Below are 7,643 nucleotides of genomic sequence, written 5' to 3' on the forward strand. Positions count from 1 at the left end.
CAGACGTAGCTTGCGCCTTTGAACCAGTATTTTGTTTACCTCGGCCTCTACTAGAATATCCCACTCAACCAGTCAAACAGTTATAATGTTCTCTCAATTTTTTCAATAACGACTGATATGACTTCCCCGATAATCTCTTTCTTGAATCTATAACTTCATAATCAACTTTGTGAGTGTTAGAATACGAGTTATTATTCTAGTTAAAATTAACCATGTAGTAAAATGACGTTGGGTTTGAAGGGCATTCGCCAAACACATGATTTTCATCGCAATAAACACATGACAGCTCGACTAATTTCATCTCCTGGACTGCAGTTGAATTTTTTATCATTTTAATCATGTTAGCTAAAAGAAGATACCTAGGATGTCAATTAAGTGATTGCATCAAGTTCCATGGTGTCAGTTGTTCTTCTGCCAGTCCGAACTCTCATGGTAGGATATTGATAATCATTGTTGACAATATTTTCAAAAATCTCATATGCTTAATTATAGGATTTATCCAACAAAGTACCATTGGTAGAAACATCAACTACCATCCTCGTATGTGCATTCAACCCATTATAAATTATCTTTGTCTAAGTCCAATGTTTGAATCCATGCATCGGGCATTTTTGAATTAAATCTTTGAATTGTTCCCAAGCTTCATATAGTGTTTCATCCTCTAATTGCCGAAAAGATGTGATGTCATTTATATGCTTGGCATTCATATTTGGGGGAGTATACTGTAGGAAAAACCACTGGAAAAGATCATTTCATGATGCCACTATTCCTGACGGTAAAGCATTCAGCCTTGCTCTCATATGATCTCTTAAAGAATATGGAAACAATTTAAGTAGTAGAACATCTTTAGGAACACCCTGTTGTCTAAATGAGTCACAAACCTTTAGAAAAATTCGTAAATGTAGTCTTGGATCTTCAGTGGTTAATCCACTAAATTGTCCTATTGTTTATAACATTTGAAACATTATCGGTTTCAGTTCAAATTGCTAAGCATGTATGGTTGGGTTGAATATCCCTGGATTCAGAAAATCTAGCATTGGAACAATATGCTCTCGAATTGGCCTATCTCGATCATCCACCACACGTCCAATGGGAGGATTTTCATTGCGATCATTTGGATTACCATTAAGATCATTCTTGTTTCCAGCCATTCTTTTTAATTCTTTTCTCTTTCTCCGTAGGGTTATTATAATCTCCGGATCAAAAAAGGTATTATGTGTTAGCAAGAATGCCTCTTCTCTTGCACTAATTGCAAACCTGTAAAAAGTAAATACACTAAGTTAAATAAAACTACTAAGTAAAATAACCAAACAAAATTTCACCAAATTGTCGATCCTCGGAAACGACACCAAAAACTTGTCGAGTGTGAATATGATATGCAATTTGTGCAAGTATACACGTCGGTTCAAGTAATAAAGTGATGAGTGTGCATCGTTCCCACGAGGATCAGATTGAGGCACAAAAGTGGTCAAGTTATTATAATTAAAATGTGATTAATGCTATGACAAAGTCAATGATAAATATGCAGTGGCAATTACTAGAGTAATGATGTAATCAATACGTGGAATTAATGAATAACAGGAAATTCTATGGCAAACGAGAGTAAAAATGCAATGGCAATTATGAGAATAGCTATGAGAATAACAAATAAATAAGAAATAAACAACTAAGTGTGGCAAAGATTCTACGACAAAGGATAAGGGATATACGATGTTGATATGAAAGGTTGGGATTGCTAATAATCTACCCTTACTGTCAGAAATGCCTCGGCAAAATTGTAATCAATTTACTGCTCAGAGATTTCTAAAGTGGTATGCTTCTTTCAAAAGCAAAAATCTCAAGTTACCTTGCTGGTGGCGATATATGTCTATAGGCCTTTAGCATGGCATCCTGTATTGTTTCCTTTTGTATGACCATTACTCTATGTCTAGAGTCCACTACAAGTATTTGTCGAGTACTTATTCATAACATTCAACCACGGTCTAACTAATCTAAGATTTCTAGAATAAGATTAATTTAAGGGTATGTTGAATAGTCGACTATGTCTAAGGATTGCACACAAACAATTTAGAAATAAGAACAATTGAATAAAACAGTAAACTAATGTAGATTTATACTTCAACCATTAAAGAAAAATAAAGGTTTTATCAAAGTAATTCCAACCCTATGAGATTTAGATCATGGGTTGGCAAATAAAATTCAACACCAAAATATTATCCAACACCGTTTTCATCATTCAATTCAAGGAAAAACAAAGTAAGAAATACGAAAGACTTTGGGAAGATAGCCGTCGCATGTACAGTTCACACTCCAGCGTCGTAGTGTCTTATGGTGGCTGAGAGGGACTGCCTTCTTCTTCTTCTTCTTGTCACTGCTCAACCGCTACTGTAACACCCCGAACCCGAGACCGACACCGGAGTCGAACACGAGGTGTTCACAGACTTTAAACCCCTTATAAAAAAATATTTCCCAGACACTGCCAATCTGCGTACTAGTCGCTTTAAAAATCATATCTTGAGTTTCAAAACTCGAAAATCAGTTTCGTGATTTTTCCCTGAAACTAGACTCATATTCCCATCTACATATTTTTTTCTAGAATTTTTGGTTGGGCCAATTAGTACAGTTTATTAGTCAAAGTCTCCCATGTTACAGGGATCGACTACACTGACCTTTGCGCAATACGACTTGGATATCTCCCTGCACAGAGCTTCAATACTGATGTAGTTTGTTTCTATAGAAACTAGACTCAGAGAGGAATCTATACATATATGGCATGACTTCTAATTATCTCTGGTTAATTTATAATGAATTTCCAAAGTCAGAACAGGGAATCCAGAAACCGTTCTGGCCCTGTCTCACGAGAACCTGAATATCTCTTAACATACTGTCCGTATGATTGTTTCGTTACTTTCCTATGAAAATAGATTCATCAAGGTTAGTTTACATAATTTATTCACTATTTAATTCCATTCCTACTATTTTTAGTGAATTTCCAAATCTACATCACTGCTGTTGTCAGCATCTGCCTTTAAGGTAGACTTTACCTATTTCATAGTTTCCATGATTCAACTAGCCCTTTTTGCATAAGTAGCACAATTTATGATAGTGATTAACCATTCCCATGGCCAATCCTTGTCAAGCCTATCCACACCTCTCAATAACCATATCCATACCAAATGATTATAACATTACACTCAAACATATATAAGCCATTTTCGCATGGCTAACCAAAATTATACAAGTCCAAAGGGTCCATGACCCACAACAAACGGGTAGTCCTATACATGCCATTTCGAAGTTCAACCAAAATTGTACCAAAAGGGGGGCTTTGATAGTGTGGGCGACTTTGACTTCAAGATCCCGAGTCCGATAGCTGGAGAACCAAATCTATAAAACAGAGGAGCAATGAAACGGAGTAAGCAATTTATGCTTAGTAAGTTTTGAGCAAGGAATTCCAGCACAACAAAAGTATAGCATTCATATAGCTAAACGGATAATTTCATATGCACAAATTTTCGATATCATACTTGCTTCACATTACCAACCCTTATGTACATACACAAAAGATCAACTTAGCCAAAGGCCGGTAGCTCGTTTATCAACTGAGCAAATACTTATTTGTAAGGGCTCAACTAAATTCAAGCACATACGAAACATATCTCAATGTTGGGATGTTTCTAGAGTATTAACTGAAATTTTTACAGCAAGATCATTCATTCCCAAATCACGTACCTTCGGAATTTAACCGGATATAGCTCCTCGTTCAAATGCCTTCGGGACATAGCCCGGTTATAGTAACTCGCACAAATGCCTTCGGGACTTAACCCGGATTTAGTAACTCGCACAAATGCCTTCGGGACTTAACCCGGATTTAGTAACTCGCACCAATGCCTTCGAGCTTAGCCCGGAATTAGTATCTCGCACAAATACCTTCGGATCTTAGTCCGGATATGGTCACTTAGCACAAAGCCTTCGGGACTTAGCCCGGACATCATTCAAATAACCATGCACATTTAACAACAAATCATGGCACATTCATATTTCATTTTCGTTAGCAAAACTCAAACACAAGACACTTATCATTCTTGTAATTTCGGCTCAATAGCCACACACAAAGAGCATGATTTTGATTTGCTTAAAACATGATCTAATCAAATCTTAATTTAAGCTCTCTTACTCAAGAACTTACCTCGGATGTTGTCGAACGATTCCGATGGCTATTCGACCACTTTTTCCTTCCCTTTATCGGATTTAGTTCCCCTTTGCTCTTGAGCTTAATTAAACAAATAAATTGATTTAATCATTTGAGCATCGAAAAGAGGAACACAAGGCACTTAGCCCATATTTATACATTAGACATTAAAGTCACATATGTACGGAATCATGAATCAAACTCAACATTTTAGCTAATTTTCCCCCTTGGCCAAATTTTCTAAGCCAAGACAAAAGCATCAATATGCTTGCCTCCAACCGAATACATGCAACACCAAATCTTCTTCCTATGGCCGAATATGCATGTCTATGTTGGGGCCGATTATATGCTTAATACTTCCTACAAGTATGGTTACTTGTATTGATTATAAATATCATCTTGTTTCAAGTTTAAAACTTGGCTAATACACACATATATACACTAGTAAAGCATCCTCTCCCTTTCCATCAATTTAACACATGCATTGCTCATTAACATACAAAAGTTATATTCGGCCTTAGCACACAACTTACTAGCCGATTCTTCCCCATCTAGCAACCAATGCACATATGTGCTCACTCAAAAATGCTAAAAAGGAGATTCAAGAATCATCAATCCACCATCACATGCATCATTAACAAGCTTCATATTTAGCATGCAATGGCATTAACACAAAATCCACCTAGGCCGAATATCATCCCCATGACATAGCAAGGATTTGAACCATGGGCTAATTAGAACTCAAGCTAGCAACTAAAAACATGCATGAATCTCATGGCACAACCTCAAACATACCTTAATCTAGATATAAGTATGGCCAAACCTCCTCCTAATCCTCTTCCAAATCAAACATGAAGCAAGAACTCCTTCCTCCTTCCTTAGAATTTTCGGCCAAATGAAGATGGAAAAGGATGAACAAAATTTTCTCCTTTCTTTTCTTTAACTCACGGCAATGGGGGGGGGAAGACAACCACACACATTTTTTTTTGTTTCCATCATATTCCCTTTCATTATTTTATGCCCATGCTCCTTATTTTATTTTTCCTAACATACCTCACTAACATAACATGTTTGTGACATGTTTCCACTCATGATGCACTAACACAACATGTCTATGACATGTCTTGCCCATCACACTTGGTCTACCATGCTTGTCATGGCCGGCCACTACTCATTAGGGGGGAATTTGACATGCAAGTCCCCCCTTTTTCCACATGCACTAATAGGTCCTTACGCATTGACCTATCACATTTTAAAATTTTCTCACATAAGTCCTATTTGATGAAATTCGCTTACAATTAACAAAATTCAAACACGAAATTTTCACACATGCACATGTACATATAATGAGCATCAATTATGACAGTTAATTATTTTTACGACTCGGTTTAGCGGTCCCGAAACCACTTCCCGACTAGGATCAATTTTGGGCTGTCACAACTCTCCCCTACTTAAGAAATTTTCGTCCCCGAAAAGCTTACCGGTAAATAGGTTTGGGTATCGTTCTTTCATCGAGCTCTCGGTTTCCCAAGTAGCTTCCTCGATCCCGTGTTTGAGCCATAACACCTTCACTAACGGAACCCTTTTGTTTCGCAACTCCTTCACTTCACGAGCTAGGATACGCATCGGTTCTTCTTCATAACTCATATCGGCTTGAATTTCAACCTCTGATGGGCTAATTATGTGCGATGGATCAGATCGATAGCGTCGAAGCATCGAAACATGAAAGACGTCGTGAATCTTTTCAAGCTCAGGGGGCAAAATCAATCTATACGCAACCGGACCAACTCGTTCGGAGATTTCGTACGGCCCAATGAATCTCGGGCTCAACTTGCCCTTACGGCCAAACCTGAGTACCTTTTTCCAAGGTGTAACTTTAAGGAACACTTTATCTCCCACCTGATATTCAATGTCTTTTCGTTTCAAATCCGCATACGATTTTTAACGATCTGTGGCTGCTTTCAGACTTTCACGGATTACCTTTACTTTCTGTTCGGCATCTTTAATCAAATCAACTCCGAAAATTTTACTTTCACCGAGCTCGGTCCAAAACAATGGTGTACGGCATTTACGACCGTACAAAGCCTCGTAAGGTGCCATCTTAATACTTGATTGAAAACTATTGTTGTAAGCGAATTCAATCAAAGGTAAATACCGTTCCCATGAACCACTGAACTCGAGGATGCAACATCTCAACATATCCTCAAGTATCTGAATTGTCCGCTCGGATTGACCATCGGTTTGGGGGTGAAAAGCAGTGCTAAAATGCAGCTTGGTACCCAAAGCTTCTTGCAATTTCTTCCAAAATCGTGAGGTGAATCTCGGATCTCTATCCGACACGATAGAAATAGGTACCCCGTGTAATCTCACAATCTGAGAAACGTACAATTCAGCTAGTTTATCCAATGAAAAATTCGTACGCACGAGGATAAAGTGAGCCGACTTAGTCAGCCTATCGACAACAACCCAAATCGCATCTTTCTTACTTGCGGACAATGGCAGTCCGGACACAAAGTCCATTGTGACTCGATCCCATTTCCACTCAGGTATCATGATCGGCTGAAGTAATCCTGAAGGCACTTGATGTTCCGCTTTCACTTGTTGACATATTAAACATCTCGAAACAAAGTCGGAGATGTCTCGTTTCATACCATGCCACCAAAACCAACGTTTCAAATCGTTGTACATTTTCGTACTCCCCGGGTGAATTGACATTCGGCTACAATGGGCTTCGTTCAGAATCATCGAAATGAGTTTCGAATTCCTTGGAACACACAAACGACTTTTGAACCTCAAACAATCATCATCATCAATTTGAAACTCCGATTCCTTGTTCGGAGCACACTCAGCCCGTTTTGCAACCGATTCATCATCAACTTTCTGGGCTTCACGAATTTGATGAATCAATAATGGTTTGGCTTTTAATTCAGCTATTAACACATTGTCGGGTAGAACAGACAAGTGCACATTCATCGCTCGTAAAGCAAACAATGATTTCCGGCTTAAGGCGTCCGCAACCACATTAGCCTTTCCCGGGTGGTAATCAATGACAAGCTCGTAATCTTTCAACAACTCAAGCCAACGTCTTTGTCGCAGATTTAAGTCTCTTTGAGTCATCAAATATTTGAGACTTTTGTGATCCAAAAATACATGGCACTTTTCACCAAATAAGTAATGTCGCCATATTTTTAAAGCAAATACGATGGCAGCTAGTTCAAGATCATGGGTCGGATAATTTTTCTCATGTGGCTTTAATTGTCTCGACGCATAGGCCACCACTCGACCTTCTTGCATCAATACGCAACCCAACCCAAGTAGGGATGCGTCACTATAAATGACAAACTCTTTGCCTGATTCGGGTTGCACTAAAATTGGAGCTTCAGTCAAATAAGTTTTTTAGTTGATCAAAACTTTTCTGACATTTCTCCGTCCATTCGAACTTAACATCCTT

At 38.2% G+C, this 7,643-nt stretch overlaps 1 non-coding gene across 1 annotated transcript; it reads left to right on the top strand.

Moving 5' to 3' along the window:
* Positions 1-591: 591 nt before the first annotated feature.
* Positions 592-698, top strand: LOC121221455 (small nucleolar RNA R71). The gene has a single exon (XR_005918847.1). It is a non-coding gene; the product is annotated as a small nucleolar RNA R71 (small nucleolar RNA).
* The last annotated feature ends 6,945 nt before the right edge of the window (positions 699-7,643 follow it).

The sequence above is a fragment of the Gossypium hirsutum genome, chromosome D09, assembly GCF_007990345.1.
Source record: "Gossypium hirsutum isolate 1008001.06 chromosome D09, Gossypium_hirsutum_v2.1, whole genome shotgun sequence".
Lineage (NCBI taxonomy): Eukaryota > Viridiplantae > Streptophyta > Magnoliopsida > Malvales > Malvaceae > Gossypium > Gossypium hirsutum.